General features: G+C 40.3%; 1 protein-coding gene across 8 annotated transcripts in view; it reads right to left on the reverse strand.

The window, feature by feature from the left end:
- Positions 1-22,903, reverse strand: part of LOC140479074 (rho guanine nucleotide exchange factor 4-like) — a 474,075-nt gene that overhangs the window by 144,875 nt on the left and 306,297 nt on the right. The window contains exon 1 of one of the 8 annotated variants that reach the window (XM_072572918.1): positions 19,355-19,361. The exons of the other annotated variants lie outside the window; for them this stretch is intronic. The gene's annotated coding sequence lies outside the window, so the exon portion shown is untranslated. Of the gene's footprint in view, positions 1-19,354; positions 19,362-22,903 lie in introns of those variants that run through there. 8 annotated transcript variants of the gene reach the window in all.

A 22,903-nucleotide genomic window follows, 5' to 3' on the forward strand; every position in this document is an offset into this window, starting at 1 on the left:
AATTGCCCTGGTTCTAGAAACATTGTTTTTTTTTCTCACTGCTTCTATTGCTCTTGAAATTGCAAGCTATGTTCTGGCTCGTCACAACAGTGGTAAGGATGTCATTCTAGGCGTGAGGATTTTTCTTGCCAAAAGCACCTTTCCTTCCCATTCAATTAGTTTCCCACAGGAACAAACCCACATCAAACAGACTATTAGTTGCCACAAGAATTGTTAAATATAGAATTGTTCATTACAGACTGGCAGCAAATAGTCAGGGCATTTATTTCTGAGGTATATGTGTAAACAGCTCTTTCACAAATTCTTCCAAAGAAATACTAATACAATGAATGAATTTTGATGAATAAGTATCACATTGTATCCAGATATGTCAAAACTGATTAGCCAGTAACTGTGTTAAAGATAATTAATCACTGCCAGGAATTTTCTAAGCTTCTCTCACCACATCACTGTCATTTTAGAACATAGGACACAGAACATTACTGCGCAGTACAGGCCCTTCAGCCCTCGATATTGTGCCAACCTATGGAACCAATCTGAAGCCCAGTGATCCTAAACTATTCCATTTTCATCCAGATGTCTATCCATTGACCATTTAAATGCTCTTAAAGTCAGAGAGTCTACTAATGTTGCAGGCAGTGTGTTACATGCCCCTACTATTCTCTGAGTAAAGAAACTGCCTCTGACATCTGCCCTATCTCTCTCACCCCTCAATTTAAAGCTATGTCTTCTTGTACTAGCCGTCACCATCTGAGGAAAAAAGCCCTCACTGTCCACCCTATCTAACCCTCTGATTATCTTGTATGTCTCAATTAAGTCACCCCTCAACCTTCTTCTCTCAAACAAAAACAGCTTCAAGTCCATCAGCCTTTCCTCATAAGACCTTCCCTCCATACCAGGCAACATCCTGGTAAATCTCCTCTGAACCTTCTCCAAAGCTTTCACATCTTTCATGTAATGTGGTGACCAGAGCAGCATGCAATATTCTAATTGCGGTACAGCTGCAAGCCTGACCTCATGGCTCTGAAGCTCTATCGTTCTACCAATAAAAGCTAACACACCATATGCCTTCTCAACTTCGGTGGGAACTTTCAGGGATCTATGTACATGAATTTGACAAAGGGTTTTACAGGTCAGCTTACACACGCAAACAACGTTGTGTTGGCAGAGCAGGCGGAACTTCAGAAGAATTTCCCAACAGACATTTCACTCGTGAATGAAACAAGCCAAAGCATAAATAAAGTGGGCTCTTTCCTTTAATACTTTATGAAAATGAAATCCTTATTTCCTCTGGCTGCGGATAGGTTTCCCTTTGTATTTCATCTATTGAAGGGAGTGGTAGATCACAGATAAAATGACAAACCAATACTTCAGAAATTCTCCTTCGGCAAACCTCATTCCATCATTAACTCCCATTAGATCAGCCCACCGGGCCACGCACCCTTGGACAAATGTATTCAACAGACAACATTTCTGTCATCTGTCAAAGGCAAAGACAAAAATGATTCAAATCATAGTAAAATGCTGCAGAGGCTGGAAATCAGAAATAAAAACTGAAAGTGTTGGAGAAACTCAGCAAATCCAGCAGCACCTGTGGAGAAAGAGAAACTGAGCAAATCTTTCAAGGCCCACATTAATTCTTCTTCTGAACTCAGAACTCCAGTTCACAGAGGAATCTCTAGATCATAGTATCCCTACGGTGCAGAAGCAGGCCATTCGGCCCTTCAGGTCAACACTGACTCTCCAAAGAGCTTCCCACCCAGACCCACACCCCTACCCTATCTCCATAACCATGCATTTCTCATGGCCAATCCATCTAACCTGAATGTCTTTGGATTATGGAAGGAAACCACAGCACTTGGAGAAAATCCACGCAGTCATGGGGAGTATGTACGAACTCCACACGGACAGTCGCCTGAGGCAAACATTCTGTTTGAGGTAAACAAACAGGGAAAATGTAAATTGTTTTGATTGGGAGGACTATCACTGATCCAAACCTGTGCAGTTTCGGAGAAAAGTGAAAATGTATAATTCCTGCCTTTTGACTGCTCTCCAGTGACCCCTACTGGAAAATACAAGTGTGGCATTGGATGTGAGAATAGTTAAGGGCTGATCAGCACCCATTAGGCAGGCAGATACATGAAGAATAGTCACTCCAAAAACCAAAGGCATCAGTCTATATATTATGTACATCAGCATGAATCAATGGCTGGAAGATGCAGATGGGAAGGTGTAATGGGGAAACGCAACATGTCCATCCCCATCCCCGAGTACATTTTTGGATCTGAATTGGAAAGTATCCTGCTATTCATAAAACCAGTAACAGGATTATATTGTCAAATCACTAAAATTTGTTGTGCATTATGAAATTACAAAGAACAGGTATCATGCAAGAATGAAGTTATCAGGAAATGACTTTCCCCATTGAATACTGTTAATGCTTTAAGAATTCATAATCCTTCCCCTCCTCGTCCCTGACATCAGGATATATTTGTAGATCTACAGTTCTTCAGCTGAAAGAGAGAGATAAGAAACACCACAGGCAGCTTTGACACATGATGGTTTATATGAGACTCTATCAGTTTGTTCCTTCACAGTGATAATTTCTTCATTGTCTGATCCAGGCCTAGATGTTACTTAAAAGTGCGAAAAATTTCGCTGAAAAAGCAGAAATATGAAGGTTGCCTAGTAACCAGAGTACCTAGTAAAATGTATTTCTGCACATAATATTATTTGTCAAATAAGCACTCACCACAATGTTTATGATTAATTTTATTTTATCCTATTAACAATTTATGACAACTAAAGCCTCCTAGCCCTAATTAATCTATTTAGATTCGTTTCTATGATTTACTGAAAAGCTTCTTACAGAGGGAGTCTGAACACTCTGTCTCAATAACAATTGAAGATCCCACTGCAGCAAATTGGCACAAAAAATGGTCTTCTCACAAATATGATAGGAATTAGTTGACAGTTCAGCAATTTTAGTAATGTTCTCACTGCATCACTGACAAACTCTTGCTTTTATTTAACAATCAGGCAAACCCTTTTAGACAATAGATCATCAATGTTCTAAACCAGTTTACCATACACAAAGAACATTAAAGTATAATTGATTCCACATTGAGAACCTGCAATAACATGCAAAATAATTTATATTTAGAGGACATATAAACATATAACTGGATCAAATATTCCAAATATATTGAGAAAGGCAGTTTATCTTTATGCATCTTTGATCAAATCTCAGAAAAAAAAACTTGTTAACATTGTAGGGAATGTTGCTGTCACATCCTAATGCTTTTCTATGTGGATGGTATAGTGTGAAAAAAATTATGTAATTTGGTTATGCTCAAGATACAAACAAAACCATCGGCTATGGACCATACATTACAAACAATACAAGACAGGAACAGGTCCTTGGGACCATCAAGCCTGTACTGATTCCTCACCCTATTTGGACCTGCTACTTATTGCCCATGCTCAATCTCTATCCCTCACATTCATATGTTGATCAAGAAATGCCTTAAACGTTGTTAACATGCCTCCCTTCACCACTTCCACTGGCAGTGCATTCCAAGCATCCACCACTCTTTGTGTGAAAACCTTTCCTCGCAATTTTCCCTTAAACTTCCCCCCTCACTTGTACCTGTGCTCTCTTGCAGTTGACCTTTCCACCCCTGGGAAAAAGCGCCTGTCTATCCACTCTATCTACATCTCTCATAAGTTTGTAGACTTCAATCAGGTCGCCCCTCAGCCATCGTCTTTCCATAAGTTTATCCAACTTTTCCTCATAACTATAACCCTCCAGATCAGGCAAGATCTTAGTAATCCTTCTCTGCACCAGCTCCTAAGCGCCCACACCTTCCTGGTAGTGTGGTGACTAGAACTGCACACAATATTTCAAATGTGGCCTATCTAAAATGTTGGAGTGCTGTAATATAACTTGCCAACTTTTATAGTCAATGCCACAGCTGATGAAGGCAAGCATGCTACATGCCTTCTTGACCACCTTGTCCAACGGTGTTGCCACTCTCAGGGATCTGTGGACTTGTACACCTAGATCCCTCTTTATGTCAATGCTCCGAAGGATTCTGCCATTTATTGTGCAATTCACACCTACATTTGATCTTCCAAAATGCATCACCTTGTATTTGTCTGAATGTGCCATCTATCTATATCCCACTCTATCCTTTGAAAATCCTCCTCACTATCTGCAACTTTATCAATTTTGGTATGATCTGCAAGCTTTCTAATCGGACCACCTAAATTTTCCAGATCATTTATATATATATGTATATATATATACATATTACAAACAACAAAGGTCCCAGCAGTGATCCCTGTGAAATGCCACTAGTTACTGATCTCCACTCCGAAAATCCCTCCCTTCCACCCTATATTCTGTTTTTTATGTCCAAGCTCATTTTATAGTCACCTAGGCAGTTCACCTTGGATCTCACAAGACTGTATCTTCCATACCAGCCTGCCATTAGGTACCTTATCTTACTGAATTCCATGTAGACTACTGCCCTTCCCTCATCAATCATTCTTGTCAGCTCCTCGAAAAAACTCAAACAAGTTGGTGAGACATGACCTTCTATGCACATACTCATGCTATCTATGACTAACAAGTCAATTCACTTCCAAATGTGAATAAATCCTGTGTCTCAGTATCTTCTCCAACAGCTTCCCCACTACTGATGTCAGGCTCACCAGTCTGTTTATTACATGGATTATCTCTGTTTTCCTTCTTAAACAAAGGGACAACACTGGCCATTCTCCAGTCCTCAGGAACCTTGCTTAAGGCCAAAGAGGATGCAAAGGTATCTGTTAAGGCCCCAGCTATTTTCTTCCTTGCCTCCCACAGTATGCTGGGATAGATCCTAACTGGCCCTGGGGACTTGTCTTCCTTAATTAATTTTAAGACAACCAACACTTCCTCCTTCATTATGTTGACCTGTCAGAGAGTATTCACACACCTTTCCCTAACCTCGACATCCCTTATGTCTTTGGTGAATATCAAAGTAAAGTACTCAAGGGTTTCACCCATTTTCTATGGATCCACACACAACCTCCTTTCTTTATCCTTGAATGAGTCTTCTGTTTCCCAAGCTACCATCTTGCTCTTAACATATGTATAAAATGCCTTAGGATTCTCCTTAACCTTGCAGGCGAAGCAAGTTTCATAGCCCTTTTAACCCTCCTAACAACCTATTTGAGGTCCTTCCTAGTTTGTCTACATTCTTCAAGGACTTTCCCTGTTTTTAGTTGCCTAGACCTTAAGCATGCTTCCCTTTTTTGTGACTAAGCTGATAATTTGCCCTGTCATCTAAGGTTCCTGTCTCCTGCCGTTCCTGTCCTTCAGTTTCACAGGAACGTGCCCGCCCTGCACTCTAACCAACTAATCTTTAAAAGATTTTCACATGTCAGATGTGGATTTACCCTCAAACAGTTGCTCCCAATCTACAATCTCCAGTTTTTGCCTAATTCGGTTGTAGTTGGCTTTCCCCCAATCTAACACCTTCGTCCGAGGTCCACTCTTGTCCTTATCCAGAATATCCAAAAGCTTACGGAATGTATAAGATATACCCTGAATCATTTTCAAACTACTCACAGTTGTATATACTTAAATGCCTCAAGCTGATATATAGCAACATTGTCAAACAACACTTTTTTTTCAAATTCACTCAAGGATGTAGGCATTACTACCCATTATTGTGCTTAAGTAGAGTGAATTGCTGGGCCCTTTCAAAGGGCAGCTCAGAGTCAACCACATTGTTAAGTGTTTGCAGTCATATATTGGCCAGAGTGGGTAAGTTCAACAGATTTCCTTCCTTAAAGGACACTAGTGAACCAGATGGGTTTTTATAACAATTGATGGTGGTTACATGGTAGCCATTATGTTAGGTTTTTGTTTAATTCAAATTTAACAACCTGCCATTGTGAAATTTGACCCCTTGTTCCCCAAACATTGCAGGCTTTCACTTTCTACATTAACCAGTAAAGCAGATGCCTGTGATTGGGTCACTGAGCTGCTTCAAGCTCTCGAATCTGTGGGAGTCATGTGATCCAAACCTCCACTGAACTTGTGTGAAATTTCATTGAACCAGTGGTGTGGAAACATTTCTCTTTCTTTTTCTATGATAATGGGGACCACTGTTACTCCTAAACCACACGTCATCCACCCGAGATTACCAGTCTTGGTTTTACCAGCTCTATGGTCAGGATCTTCCCTTTCCCAGACTGTTTGAGAGTGGGAGAGTTTGCAGGAGCAAAATCATAGTTGACGATGAAGGTGACAAATTTTGCTGGATTCGATTGGCAATCAGCCAGCTTGTTATTGGGTTGTTGATGAAAATGAGGACAATGGAACAAAGCGAGGCTAGCAGCTCCAGAACCTCTCAGAGCCATCAAAGACACCACGGCAACTGCCAGGAAAATATCCTCCCTCTCCCCCACCGTCCCTTCCAACCCAACCCTATTCCCCAGGCCAGAGAATTACCTGCAAGCATGAAAAGCATTACCTGCCAGAGGCTCTTCAAAGTTGGGACTTATGGGGTGGGAGGAGGTGGGGGCAAGGGATCAGAAGCAAATGCAAGTGATTAGCTCTCATTACATATCCCTCCGCCCAAGGTCCAGTCTCTCAACTGTGCAGAAAATAATGCAGATCATAGGAAGCTTCCACAAACTAAAGACAAGTCTGCCTACACTGGTCAACTGGTCAGAGAGGCCGACATCTTCTTCTCCTGCCTGGAGCTGAAGTCATTGAAGCTCCGGTAGAATGAGGTCCTGATGGCGTCACCATAAAAGGCATCAATTGGCACTGGGTGGGAAGGGCAATCTTGGGCCTTACTGCCCAGGTTTAATTCAGCCAAAGGCAAGGAGGTGACCAGGTTCTGGTACATCTCCATCTCGCCTAACTAAGTTCACTTCCCAACCCTAGGCCCACTGCTTCCCGGACAAGAAGATAACCGCCTGTTTTCTTTTGTCCTTTTAATGAGAAAGTAAACTGAAATGTAATGTTTTACACTCTGCTTTCAGCAGTTCTGTCCTAGTCCTGCTGATGACTTCCAATAGCAAGTCAGGGCCCTTTCTTCCAGCCTCTGGAAGTAGTGACCCCTTCCTCAGTGCTCCTTCAGGACCCCACGTGGCTCAGTTTGTATTTCTTATATATCAATGCTGACAGGTCCAGGTCTCAGTCCCGCTCGAAGACTTGTTGATCATAAAAGGAACGCTCAAAATTTGAAAGCAGGAATTTACGCAGCTTGCAAAATCCTTCTAACACTCCATATGAAGCTCCAAAAAAAGAGAGTGTGAACATAGGCACAATATCATTAATCTGGGCCTGGATAAGCCAGACAATGGAAAGCGCAAATTAAGTCATTCTCCTGCTGAACAGGCCAGAACCAGGCCCAGTATCACCCAAATCAGCCTGAACAAAATAAACAGTCTCACTGAAGTAAACGGGCAACAAATATTGATGCTGTTTTTATCATTTATAACAGATTATCAGAATCAGCTCCTCTGTATGTGCAAACGCACACTCACAAGTATGACAGTGGAATGGATATCCAGCAGTTGAGAGGTCTAATGGAGAGATCCAACAGTAATAACGAAAGCTTGACAGATTTATTGCCGTGATTTAAACTCTTAGATTAGATTATAAATTTGAAATAGCTGTCTTTGAATGTGTTATTCATCGTCAGCCCAATTTGCACAGCAATGTGTAATGCCACAGAAAAACTACAAGTTAAAAATTGGTTTATAGAGATTAGATTATGGACATGATGGATTGCAAAACGGAGAGGTTCCTGCTCAGTGGCAGGCAATGATTCAGCTTCAGCTAAACAGGACACTTCGGTTTGATTAGGAGAAAGTGAGGACAACAGATGCTGGGGATTAGAGTCAAAAAGTGTGGTGCTGGAAAAGCACAGCCAGTCAGACAGCATCCAAGCAGCTTGAGAGTCGATGTTACGAGCATAAGTTCTTCATCAGGAGAGTTTGCAGGAGCAAAGTCCATGGTCGATGACAAAGTTTGCCGGTTTCAGGAGCTTTGGTCAAAAGTCGACTCTCCTGCTCCTCGGATGCTGCCTGACCAGCTGTGGTTTCCCAGCACCACACTTTTTGACATTGGTTTAATTATCAGGATGTGGCTGTGTGTTACCTGTGGTTACATCCTTGTTTGTAAGCCAGATTCCACTTCAAGACTTGAGTGCAAAATTAATGTTAACAGTACACCAGTGAAAGAATATGGCCTTGTTGGAGGTGCTGTCTTTCAGATAAGGTGTTAAACTCAGGTCTACTTCCCAGAAATTGTGTTACTGTATTTCAAACAGGACCACGGGTTACTCCCAATGCCCTGGCAAATTTTTATCCTTTAATCAAAATTGTAAAATCAGATTATCTGGTGATTATTCCATAGTCATAGAGATGGACAGCATGGAAACAGACCTATCAGTCCTATTGTTCATGCCGACCAGTCATCCCAACTTAATCTAATCCCATTTGCTAGCACCCAGCCCACATCCCTCTAAACCCTGACTATTCATAAACACATCCAAATGCCTTTTAAATGTTGTAATTTTACCAGCCTCCACCACTTCCTCTGGCAGCTCAGTCCATACATGCACCACCCTCTGCATGAAAAGGTTGCCCCTTAGGTCCCTTTTATATCCTTCCCCTCTCACCCTAAACCTGTGCCTTCTAGCTCCTCACCCCCCTCCCCACCCTTCCAGGAAAAGACTTTGTCTATTTATCCTATCCATGCCCCTCATTATTTTACAAACCTCTATTAGATCACCCCTCAACCTCTGACATTCCAGGGAAAACAGCCCCAATCTATTCAGCATCTCTCTATAACTCAAACCCTCCAACTCTAGCAACATCTCTGTAAATCTTTTCTGAACCCTTTCAAGTTTCACAACATCCTTCCGATGGGAAGGAGATCAGAATTGCATGCAATATTCTACAAGTGGCCTAACCAATGTCCTGTACAGCAGCAACATGACCTCCCAACTCCAATACTCAATGTTTTGACCAACAAAGGAAAGCACACCAAACACCTTCTTGACTATCCTATCTACCTGCAACTCTACTTTCAAGGAATTATGAACCTGCACTCCAAGGTGCCTTTGTTCAGCAACAGTCCCTAGGACCTTACCATTAAGTGTATAAGTCCTATTCTGATTTGCTTTTCCAAAGTGCAGCACCTTGCATTTATCTAAATTAAACTCCATCTGCTCCACTTCAAATCATTGGCCCATCTGATCAACATCCCATTATACTCTGAGGTAACCTTCTTCGCTGTTCACTACACCTCCAATTTTGGTGTCAACTGCAAACCTACTAACTAAAACACTGATGTTCACATCCAAATTATTTATATAAGTGATGAATAGCAGTGGACCCAGCACCAATCCTTGTGGCACACCACTGGTCTCACCACAGTGATTCGTGGGATCTTGTCGTGCACAAATTGGCACTGCTTCCTACTTCAGTGACTACACTTTCAAAAGCATTTAATTAGTTCTAAGTGATTTGTGATGTCCAGTTGCCATGCAAAGTATGACACAGATGCATATCTTTTTATTTTATGCAAGACTGGTATTAAATTACTTGTCACAATCAGCTGGCTAGGTTAGGAAAAGGAAATGGTCAAGAATATTACTTGCCATTGCACTGATTTTGAAAAAGTTAATACATTGCCAAGACAAAAGTGTGGAAAAGAATAACAAAATATCTCAAGTAAACCCATGACGTTTCACCAATGGACATCATCTTTTTAAACTATTGAGTTTGCAAGACCTCCAATAGAGGGTTCTGTCTATGATATTTCACATAGCTTCCAATGTACTACATTGAATGACCTGTTTGTAGGTCTCCAGACCAAATCATGGCTATCAATGTTTGGGCTGAGCATGTTTTTATTTAATTCAGTCACGTTAGGCCAGCATACATTGTCTTTCCTAGTTATCCTTGAGAAAGGGGTAGTGAGCTCTCTTTTACAACCAGCTGCAGTCTATAGGGCATAGCCACGCTGCTGCTAGGAAGGGAGCTCCATGATTCTGCTACATTTTTGAATCCTTTTGTCAAATCATAAGACCGATCACTTAGGTTTTAAGAAAAAAAATCAGGGTTGGCATGAGAGGCTGCATTTACAATTACTGGAGGCACTCATCTCATCTCTTTGTCAGTCCGTCAGTTTTTTCTATCTTCCGTGATTTTCAATACTGGCACGAGAGTTCATGCCCAGACACGGGTTCCTCCCTTTAGTAAATTCCCTAGTAACCAACTGTGGAGTATGAATTTTATCTGTCCATGAATTGTGTGGCTCTCGTTATGCAGATTCAACATCATGTTGGTTAATTAAATCCCAAGGCTATTTTAATTAAACAACTGACAAAGTTGCAAGTTATTCACAGTTCTCTAGAGCAAATCAGGGTACAATGATGTGAAGGCACATCACACTTTAATGATGCATTTGGAGTGCAGGAGGAGGGAAGTGCAAAATGTTACATACGTCATGATGATTATCCCACGTAAGTAATGCAACGATAACGGTCAATATATTGCTTTGCGTCTCTGTCATCATTTGGCAGAAAATGCCTCTTTTAAATGCATTTATCCGATAAACACGTTAGTGTAAGTGTTAGATCTAATGACAGATGCTGAGGTGGGAGCTGAAGGCTATTTTAATCTCATTATCATCTCAGCCATGACTGTAGTTAAAGCAGTATAGCCCCGCTGAGCATCCATTACTCAATGTTTCACAACGATTAATACTTGAGCTTGCATGGCTGAAAGCAATTGGCCAGAGCAACTCTGCATGACTCGACTGCCAATATTTCTGGATTAGACCTTGTTGCAATCGTATTTATTTCTCTTCAAGATCAAAAGACAAGATTTAAACTCATGCATATTTCTTACAAACATTCTCAATAAAAATCACCATAATAATTTTCATGTCAGTGACTATCCCCTGCATCTGAACCTCTTAGAACAAACTGTAAGCTATATATTGACTAAGTCATGCACTTTAAATCTCACACATGCAATAACTGTGATCTTTATGAATAGGACCCTTGAGGTACTTAGTAAATGTTAATTATTTTAGTCCTGTTAAGTTATAAAGGAGTGTACTTGAGATAGCATTATTTACAGCACTTCCCCTTTGCAATGTAAGAAACATATGGTTTTAAGATTTATACCACTGTCTGAGGAGACCAGATTTCTGAAATCATTTTTTGAAAATTTCAGATGACTCTTACATGCATGATATATTTGGCAGTGTGGGAATGGATTATATTGTACTCAGCCCTAAGCTGATTGAAACAATGGTGTTTGGAATTAATTTGAATTTACAACCTGTTGAATCAGGAAATAGCTTGCTCCTACATACTATCTGTCATGGTTGTCACCAATTGGTTTCAGTGGCAGATCCACAAATTTTCAAAATGAAAATTCAGATGCCACTGGGGAAGTTTTTTTTCTTGCTGATGCAATGAGATGAGGGTAGATGTCTGGAGTAGGCATTGAAGTCTAGTTTCCCTTGCAAGCTCTGCATTTTTAACTTGATTTTTGACATTGAGACAGGTTCCTGATCTGAAAGTCACCTTATTGAAAGATTTGGCTTACTGGTCGAGCCGGAAGCAGTCTGATAAAGCCTTCAGGGTGAGTCAGGACAAAGAGCCTGAAGTCTAAGGCAGGTCCATTTCCTGACCCCACAAAGGAGCACTCCATTTGCCAGAAATGGGAGAGCACAGGGATGTCAGGAGAGGTTTGTATGGGGTGGACTAGCTGTTAGTGTGAGGATTGAGAGAGGCATGAAAAAAGCATTCTTGTTTGTTCTAGCCTTCAAGCAATACTGTGAAAGAATTGTTTTTCTCCTCTACTTGCTTACTCAACTCACTATCACAATGTGTCACAATGATTAATACTTGAATTTGCAAGTCTGAAAGCAATTGGCCAGAGCAACTAACTTGAGATAACTCTACAAGACTCAATTGCCAATATATTTTGATTAGTCTGAGTTGCAATCCTATTTATTTCTCTTTAGGATCAAAATACAATTTTTACACTCATGCACATTTCTTACTAACACAATAAAAGTCTAAATGAAAATTGCTATGATAATTTTCATGTCATTGCCTATCCTCTGCAGCTGATTCTTGCGTGCATAATGTATTTGGCAATACAGGAACAGATTATGTTGTACTCAACTGTAAGGTGATCAAAGCAATGGTGACAGGAATTAATTTAAATTTGTAATGATTTGTATCAGTAAATGTAGATTATGAATCATAGTTCAGGAAATAACCACCTCCTATTTTCTATGTATCACAGTTGTCAACAAGTGGTTTCTGTTGTCAGTCTGTACATATTCAAAATGAAAACTCAAATGCCATTGGTGGTTTATTTTACTGGTGATGCAATGAGTTGGGGTGTGGTGCCTGGTGCAGGACACATACAAATCTGTTTCTCTAGCAAGCTAACCTCGTCCCACCTGTTCAGTCATATTCAAATTGCAAAGCCAAAACTCTTTTTTAAAGTCAATTATCTTATCGACTTTTACATCAATACCTCGATTGCACAGAAATTTCACACTCATGTTCACAAGGAACTGTTTTGATGCTGGCATACACAATTGTGACCATTGGATCAGATACAGTTAGAGTCATAGAGATGTACAGCACAGAAACAGACCTTTCAGTCCATGTCGACCAGATATCCCAACCCAATCTAATCCCACCTGTCAGCACTGAGCCCATATCCCTCCAAAACCTTCCTATTCATATACCCATCCAGCTGCCTTTTAAATGTTGCAATTGTACCAGCTCCACCACTTCCTCTGGCAGCTCATTCCATACATGTACAACCTTCTGTGTGAAAAAGTTGGCCCTTAGGTCTCATTTATATCTTTCCCCTCTCACCCTAAATCTATGCCCTCTGGACTCCCCTACCCCAGGGAAAAGACCTTGTCTATTATCCTATCCATACTGCTCATGATTTTATAAACCTCTATAAGGTCACCCCTCAGCCTCCGACACTCCAGGGAAAATAACCCTAGCCTATTCAACCTTTCCTTAGAGCTCAAATCCTCAACCCTGGCAACCTGATTGTAAATCTTTTCTGAACCCTTTCAAGTTTCACAACATCTTTCCGATAGTAAGGAAACCAGAATTGCATACAACATTCCAACAGTAGCCTAACCAATGTCCTGTACAGCTGCAATATGACCTCCCAACACCTGTATTCAAGGAAAACACACCAAACGCCTTCTTCACTATCCTATCTACCTGCGAGTCTACTTTCAAGGAGCTATGAACCTGCACCTCCAAGGTCTCTTTGTTCAGCAACACTCCCCAGGACCTTACCATTAAGTGTATAAGTCCTCCTAAGATTTGCTTCACCAAAATACAACACCTTGCATTTTTCTAAATTAAACTCCATCTGCCACTTCTCAGCCCATTGGCCCATCTGATCAAGATCCTGTTGTAATCTGAGGTAACCTTCTGCGCTGTCCACTACACCTCCAATTTTGGTGTCATCTGCAAACTTATTAACTATACCTCTTATGCTCACATGCAAATCATTTATATAAATGACGAAAAGTAGCAGATCCAGCACCGATCCTTGTGGCACTCCACTGGTCACAGGCCTCCAATCTGAAAACCAACCCTCCACCACCACCCTCTGTCTTCTACATCTGAGCCAGTTCTGTATCCAAATGGCTAGTTCTCCCTGTATTCCATGAGATCTAACCTTGCTAACCAGTCTCCCAAGGGAAACCTTGTCAAACACTTTTCTGAAGTCCATATAGAATATGTCTACTGCTCTGCCCTCATCAAACCTCGTTTTGTACTTCTTCAAAAAACTCAACCAAGTTTGTGAGACATGATTTCCCTCGCACAAAGCCACGTTGACTATCCCTAATCAGTCCTTGCCTTTCCAAAGACAAGTACATCCTGTCCCTCAGGATTCCCTCCAACAACTTCCCCACCATTGACGTCAGGTCTATAGTTCTCTGGGTTGTCCTTACCACTTTGCTTAAATAGTGGCACCACGTTAACCAACCTCCAGTCTTCCGGCACATCACCTATGACTATCGATGATACAAATATCTCAGTAAGACGCCCAGCAATCACTTCCCTAGCTTCCCACAGAGTTCTAGGGTACACCTGATCAGGTCCTGGGGACTTATCCACTTTTATGCATTCCAAGACATCCAGCACTTCCTCCATTGTCATATGGACATTTTTCAAGATGTCACCATCTATTTCCCTACATTTTATATCTTTCATGTCTTTTTCCACAGTAAACACTGATGCAAAATACTTATTTAGTATCTTCCACAACCCCTGCAGCTCTGCACAAAGGCTGCCTTGCTGATCTTTGAGGGGCCTTATTCTCTCCTTAGTTACCCTTTTGTCCTTAATGTGTTTGTAAAAATCCTTTGGATTCTCCTTAACTGTATTTGCCAAAGCTATCTCATGTCCCCCTTTTGCCTTCCTGATTTCCCTCTTAGGAATACTCCTAATGCCTTTATACTCTTCTAAGTATAAAGGCGTTCTCTTGATTTATCCTGTCTATACCTGACATATGCTTCCTTATTTTTCTTAACCAAACACTCAATTTCTTTCATCATCCAGCATTCTGTATACCTACCAACTTTCCCTTTCACCCTATCACAGTCCAGAACATCATGACAAGAATTCTACAGGACAGGTTCCTGGACCCAACTATTTTCAAATGCTTCATCAATCACTTTCCTACATCATAAGTGAAGAAGTGGGGATGTTTGCTGATTGAGTCATAAAGTCATACAGCATGTTCACAGACTCTTCGGACCAGCTAATCCACACTGGTCATGTTCCCAAACTAAACTAGTCCCACCTTCCTGCACTGTTTCCACATTCTCCCAAACATTTTCCATTCATGTGCTTATCATCATGTCTCAAAACCCCCTCCAATTTCATAAGATCCTTCTTATGACAAAGTGACCAGAACTGCAAGCAGTACTCCAGAAGAGGCCTCACCAAAGTTCTGTAGAACATCAACATGATGTCTCAATCCCTATATTCAAAGGTCTGAGCAAGGAAGGCAAGCATGCTAAATGCTTTCTTAACCATCCTGTCTACCTGTGATACAAATTTCAAAGAATAATGCACCTGAACCTCCAGGTCTCTTTGTTCTGCAACACTACTCAGAGCCCTATCATTAATTGTGTACTTCCTGCCTTTGTTCCATAAGTTCCTTTATTCATTTTTTTGCACTTAATACACCTCAGATACTAAAACAGTTTGTGACCATATGCAACTGACTGGCACAAAATTCAAAAATCAGTAAATGTAGATTACGATTCAGTAGTCCAGGAAATTGCTCGCTCCTACTTACTATCTGTCGTGGTTGTCACTAATTGAGTTTTACGATTGATCTGTACATTTTCAAAATGAAAACTCAGATGGCATCGGGTTTTTATTTTACTGGTGATGCAATGAGATGAGGGTATGGTGTCATATATCTGTCATATAATCATGATAGCAGATAAGGGGCAGGTCAAATCAACTCCCTGTGAAGTTCAACAACGTTACCATCACTGAATTTCACATCAACAACATCTTGTGATTATCAGTGACCATTGATATTCATACTGTGGCTACTGACAAATGTCAGAGGCCAGCAACTTTGGCAAAGAAAATCAGTTAATGACTCTTCAAATCTTGCCAACCTTCAAAAGATACATTCAATTCTGAATAGTCTTTTGACTCAAAACATTAACTGTGTTTTTCTCTCTTAACAGATATTGACAGAGCTGTTGAGTTTCTCTGGTGCTTTCTGTTTTTATTCCCAAAGGTAGAAGTTAGGTGTGTGATGGAATATCTTCCAATTGACTGGATGAATGCAGTTTCTTGCAACTCAAGAAACTCTACACTATCCAGTACAAAGCAGCCCAATTAATTAGCACCCATCCAGCAAATGAAACATTCACTACCTCCACCACTACTTTACGATGTGCACCAAATGGTGCAGGCAATGCCTAAGCCCCACAAGTGAATTAAAAATGTGAGTAAAAATGATACTACAGAAACCCAGCACTTCAATAACACATGTCAAATTTGCAACCTCTACCACCTAAATGAACAATGACAACAGAAACATTAGAATATTACCATCTCAAGTTCCCTTTCAAGTCCCACATAACATTTAAATATATCATCACTGTTCTTTGTTCATTGAACAGGGTCAAAAATCATGGAGCCCCATTCCTAACAGTACCCTGGCACAGTGGCTTTGTGGTTAGCACTGCTGTCCCACAGTGCCAGGGACCCGGGTTTGATTCCAGCCTCCAGCGACTATCTGTGTTGAGTTTGCACATTCTCTCAGTGTCCGCATGGGTTTCCTCCAGGTGCTCCAGTTTCCTCCCACAGTCCAAAGATGTGCAGGTTCGGTGAATCGGACATGCTAAACTGTCCACAGTGTTCAGGGATGTGTCGGCTTAAGCTTAGTCAGGGGAAATTTAGAGTAGCAGGGAAATGGGTCTGGGTGGGATACTCTTCAAAAAAGACTTGGTATGGTCTTGTTGAGCCAAATGGCCAGGTTCCACACTGTAGGGATTCTATGATACCCTGGGTGTACTTTTACCAGAAGAATTGCAAAAATTCCAGGCGTCAGCTCATTACCACCTTCTCAAGAATAATTAAGGATGGGGAATAAATACTTGCCTTGCTAATCCTTCACACATCCCAAGAATAAACTTTTAAAGAAAAGGAGAAAAAATGTATTAATTTTCTTTCTTCATTCTTGATTTAACATAATCAAGATTGAGAAGAAGGCTTGTGAAAGAGGATACTTACCTTTCATAAAACGTTGCAGTCTATAAATAGATGGGTTGAAGTGATTTTTTTTGAAGAAAATAAATTTTTTCTGGGTTTTCAATTGAAATCACTGAATTTCTGTGAAGGTATTTACAGGCCACCTTCAAGAGAGACATGACAGGTCCATGTTAATGAAATCATCGATTTAATGAAGACAAGGACAGATTTCAGTGTCTGCTGTTTAAATGATTAACTGTAGACCACTGCCCTGCATATTATTTATGCAATTCTGCATTCAATATGAAAACAACAAGACATTTCATTAATCTATCTATGTTGGCCATTAATGTATTTTCCTGCATTAGCATGGAATGTGACAACCTGTTATTACAAAAGAATTTGTCTCACAGTCCCTGGTAATTCCTGAACAAGTGACATAATCATTGCAATAATGCCAATAATGGGAAGTTCACACAATCTCTGGCTGAGGTGAGATTGACTATCACCTCAGAGTCAAGACAGATAGATCATTCCACCATATTTGCAGCCTGAGTGGAAACATTCAGTTGTACCGTGGGAGTTGAGATAGGAATGGTAGACCAAGACTTAGCACAAACTGATGTGCATCAATCACAAACATTTTAAGCTGGTCTGTCAAAATCTGTGCTGAACGAGAAAAAGTAGCTTTGTCCACTCCAATTTGTAACCAACATCTACCCCTCACATCAGCGAGAAGGACTTTTTCTTTACACCAGGCTAGAAGGTTTTGAGATGAGTTAATATTTATTTGAGAATTACAATTAAAGGTTATTTCTTTATTGTCCCCAATGCACCTACATTTTTCTACACCTGTGAGTGCATGTGACAATAAAGCTAATTCATTAATTCAATAAAAAATATTTTCCCCAAATGCTGTTTTGTCAAATGAAAGTTTAGGCAAAACTTCTTTTATTTCAATGTTATTGATGTTTTATTAAATAAAGGAGGATATTCTCTCTTTCAAATTATCCAACCATTTCTATTTATTATTAGTTTGAAGAGTTACAAATAAAATAAAAATTAGAATGAGCAATTTGACTTCATTTTTAAAAGTCCAGTATACTTCCTATCTTTGGAATCTTACTATTTTGTCCTTTATCACATGTAAGTTGGAGCACCTATTGAACTTTTGCGAAATTAAAAGCTATTTTCAGGTTTTTTGTGCATTAGTGGTGGAAGTCTCTCTGTTATAAGTGCAGGGTCTGCACTTATGCTATCGTCCGTAAAACTGGTCAACATGCCTCAAGGAACCACAGGAGTGATGTTAATAATCTGTAAATGCACAACAGACTAGAGACTGTCAGCCAATTTTAGCTGGGAGTACAAATTTCATCTTCCATAGTAAACCCAGGGGGCTAATTCTAATGGTCCCTGAAATCAGGTAAAGAGATCATAATAAACCAATGTCAATTGAGTTTACAATGCAGGAAGAAAGCCAACATTGTGCTTCCTGCTCATTGCAATCATTTCAAGTTCCAGCCAGCATTAACTGTACAGTTGATTGGTTGGATCCATCCAATGAAATGGGGCAGGGAATGAAATCATGACTGTTTAACACCATTAAATACTGGCCTGTAATTCTTACGGGGGGGGAGGGGGGACAGTTGTACTGGTACTAGTTACAATAATCATGTACGAAGTCACTCTGATGTGGGAAACATTGAAGAGTGAATGGTACAAGAATGGGCTCAGAGGTTCTTGGACAATGCACTGGAGACCTTCGTGAAAGACGCAGCACCCTGCCAGAAGTGTTCATGAGTACCTTCATATTTCGATCCTCATAGTGAAGATGGTGCTGATCATAATTGGAGTGTTGCTGAGGCCACAACAGTAGGTGGACAGAAACCATGCATTATAACTGATCTCTGGGCGAGTGTCTCCAATTAGTTATGAGTCCGAAAGTAAAATCCTAAAATCATCATGAACCCAGGTATGAAGGGACCAACAGGCTCATCTTAATTCAATCTCTCCCCACTTGGTTGCACAAACTTAATTTAAAAAGGATCCTTCCCTCTAAGATTCCTATTCCCAATCCGAACTGTATTTATGCTTTAAAGGGAGATAAATTAACTGGCCCTTTTTTACATGAAGGAAGGATGTGTTTATTAGGTATGAAAGGCGGGAAACAAGAAAACATGAGACACATGCACACAGATTAGAAATATGTACCACATAAAAAGGTGAGATAAAAAAATATACAAATCAGTATCTGGATTCCAAACAAAAGAAGCTCGAACATTATGACCATTTTGTTGTATGATGCTTGTTGCACTGACAGAGGTCATGAAGCAGTTGATTTTTGAGATTCTTGGCTCTGCAAGTTAGCTGATAGGCTTATGTCCTGTTTCTTATTTGAAGGTGACTTCACTGGCTTCCAGCATTCAAGGTGGAAGGGAATCTTTCTTTACCTGCAGTACAGGGTGTCATTAGCTGTCAAGCTCTGAATGTCACAGTACACTAGTCCATACTTGCACATCATCCTGCTAACCCACACAGACCAGGAGTTGCCATTGGTTTTTAATCCCTGTTTTTGTATATTCCTGGAAGAGTAAAACATAACCACATCAGCAGTTTGGGACATTATCCACAGGCAAGGGTTTTCTGCTGAGGGGTGACTCAGCCCCTTAATATCACTTCCTTTAAGTCTCCCTGACACTCTACAGGTGTGACCTTTCATCAAATTCAAAAATGGCTTTACCACACGGAGTGAATATACATGCAGACACCTTTTGCCAGTTTGAATTGATTTAAAATATAAATGTTAATATTAAAAAATCCAATACATCCAAGGTTATAATCCACGGCTGTGACGCATGGAAGATGATAGTATCGTCATAATTGATCTTCCTCCTTGCATCCCACTTCAGTCATAAGCTCCTGTTTTAAATTAGAAAAGGTTTATATAAAACTCCCTGCTTTCCACCAAACCTTTCACGTACCCAAGTAATGAAACCTGGTCAGGCAGTGCACATGAAGAACTTAGACAATGAAGATGATATTTGATGTCACACTTGCAGCCATCAGCTCAGATACCAACACTAAGTGCACTTTAGAGAATAGTACAAGACATAATATATATAACTGCTAAAACTAAAAGGAGTGGCAGATAGAGTTTAATTTGGTTTAAAATGTGAGGTCTTGCACTTTAGTAAAATGAACAAAGGCAGAACTTGCACAGTTAATACTAGGGCCTTTGATAATGTTGTAGAATGGAGATATCTTGGGGTTCAGATACATAGTTCTTTGAAGGTTGCATCGCAGGTTGGCAGCGTGGTTAAGAAGACGTTTATCACGTTCGCCTTCATTGCTCAGACCATTGAGTATGTGAGCTGGGATGTCATGCTGAGGCTGTACAGGATGTAGGTAAAGAAACATTTGGAGTACTGTGTACAATTTTGGTAACCATGCTGTAGGAAGGATATTATTAAAATGAAGAGGGTTTGGAAAAGATTTGCCAGGATGTTACTGGAACTAGAGGGTTTGAGCTATAAGGGGAGGCGTGATAGGCTGGGATTTCTTCCACTGGAGCATAAGAAGTTAGAGAGCTGACCTTATAGAGGTTTGTAAAATCATGAGGGGCATAAATAAGGTGAATAGTCCAGGTCTTTTCCCTAGGGTTGGGAAATTCAATGCTAGGGTCATATTTTAAGGTGTAAGGAAAAAGATTTAAAAGGGTCCAACATCGTAAAGACATTTGGATAGGTACATGAATAGAAAAGGTTTAGAGGGATATGTACCAAACACAATCAAATGGGATTAGTTTAGTTTGGAAAACCTGGTTGGCATGGATAAGTTGGACCATAGGATCTGTGTCTGTCCTGCATAACTCTATGATTCCATCAAGTGTCTGAAAGGAGGAAAATGAGTTAGAGAGGCAGTGAGATTTAGGGAGAAAATCCTAAAGCTTTGGCTTGAGGTAACTAATGGGAGAGTGATTAAAATCTGGGATGCTCAAGAGAAGTGCATATATGTTAGAGGTCTGCAGGGCTGAAAGAGAAACGTTGAGGGGCAAGGCCATGGAGAGATTTGAAATTATGGATAAGCATTTTAAAATCGAGGTGTTGCTTGAATGGTAGCCACTATAGATCAGCATGCACGGGGGTGATAAGGAATTGGAATTTCTTGCAAGTTACAAAATGGTTGCAGAGTTTTAGTAGTTATATAGATTACGTCTTGTACTATGCTCTAAAGTGCACTTAGTGTTGGTATCTGAGCTGATGGCTGCAAGTGTGACATCAAATATCATCTTCATTGTCTATGTTCTTCATGTGCACTGCCTGACCAGGTTTCATTACTTGGGTACGTGAAAGGTTTGGAGGAAAGTAGGGAGTTTTATATAAACCTTTTCTAATTTAAAACAGGAGCTTGTGACTGAAGTGGGATGCAAGGAGGAAGATCAATTATGACGATGCTATCATCTTCCATGCGTCATAGCCATGGATGATAGCCTTGGATTACTTATGGACGTATTGGATTTTTTAATATTAACATTTATACTTTAAAGCAATTCAAACTGGCCCAATTGACCAAGATCCGTTTGTAATCTTAGAAAATTTTCTTCACTATGAACTACACCACCAATTTTGGTGTCATCCACAAACATACTAACCATCCCTCTTAAATTCTCATCCAGATCATTTATATAAATGACAAATAAAAGGAGACCTAGCACTAATCCCTACTGAACACCGCTGGTTACAGGCCTTCAGTCTGAAAAACAAGCCTCCACCACCGCCCTCTGTCTCCTACTGCCAAACCAATTTTCTAACCAATTGGCAAGCTCTCCCTGAATCCCAAGTGATCTAACTTTACTTATTAGTCTACCATGCACAACCTTGTCAAATGTTTTACTAATCAGCATGCAGGCATTTATCGCTCTGCCCTCGTCAACGTTTTTTGGAATGTCCTCAAAAAACTCATTCATATTTGTGAGACACGATTTCCCATGTACAAAGCCACGCTGACTATCCCTAATCAGGCCCTGGCTGCTCTCCAAATGCAATGTGACAGACTCACAGGTCGATAACCCCAGGTTTCTCCTTACAGTCTTTCTTAAATAAAGGCACAATGTTAGTCACCCTTCAGTCCTCCAAAGCTTTATCCATGGTTGTGGATGATACAAATCTCTGCTAAGGGCCCTACAATTTCTTGCCACGATTCCCACAATATCCTGGAATACTTCTTAAAAGCTAGCCATTGACCAGATTATAAATAATTGAACTGAATATTTCCTTGCGTAGCATGATCTCATTTTATTTTATAACTGTGAAGTGTCTATTTTAAAGGTGCAATATAACTACAAATTGTTGTTGAGTAGATAACATAGCAGAGGAATGCCAATCAAATGCATTAAGACAATGATTATATTTATTGACAAGAGAAATACCTATTCTTTTGTTTTAAAACCGTGTAATGTTTGAAAACCACAGCAAATTAATCAGCTACATGCAGGATTCTGAAGACAAACGAGGTCAATGTCAGGGTTGATCCTTCTTCAGATGTCAATGGTTGGTGATATCAATGTATCCTTATCCCTGGTGAAACTACTTCAAACAGAAAAACAGTGGTTTGCATAAAATAGTTGAATAAACATCTCTTTAATTCCTGATTTTACCTTCTCTGCCTGTCGGCTTCCGTTAAAAGATCCGATCTGTCCATAAGTAATCCAGGGTTATAATCCATGTAATCTGTGACAAATAGGGAGCCAGTTTTGTACTGACAAAGTATGTATGTACCCTGCAAGTCAGCATAAGTGTTTCCTGCTTGTTGGGAAACATTTCGTACTAATGAACATGATGGGATTATTTTCAAGTGTCAGCACGTCAGCTTTTTGTCTGAAAAGCGGGTGGTGACATTTGAAAACATCAGAAGGGCACTGCATGACTGTCTGAACAATTTTCAGATGAGTCTATTATAGTGCCCTGGCTTGATTTCAGTCTTCAATTGCATTTCTCAAGATAAAACTGCAAAGGCATCTCTGGCTAGCTAAGCCCTCAGTTTTCTTCTTCTTCTTCTTTCGTATTTCTCTTTGCTCCCATACAATATTG

Source organism: Chiloscyllium punctatum, chromosome 6, assembly GCF_047496795.1.
Source record: "Chiloscyllium punctatum isolate Juve2018m chromosome 6, sChiPun1.3, whole genome shotgun sequence".
In the NCBI taxonomy this organism is placed as follows: domain Eukaryota; kingdom Metazoa; phylum Chordata; class Chondrichthyes; order Orectolobiformes; family Hemiscylliidae; genus Chiloscyllium; species Chiloscyllium punctatum.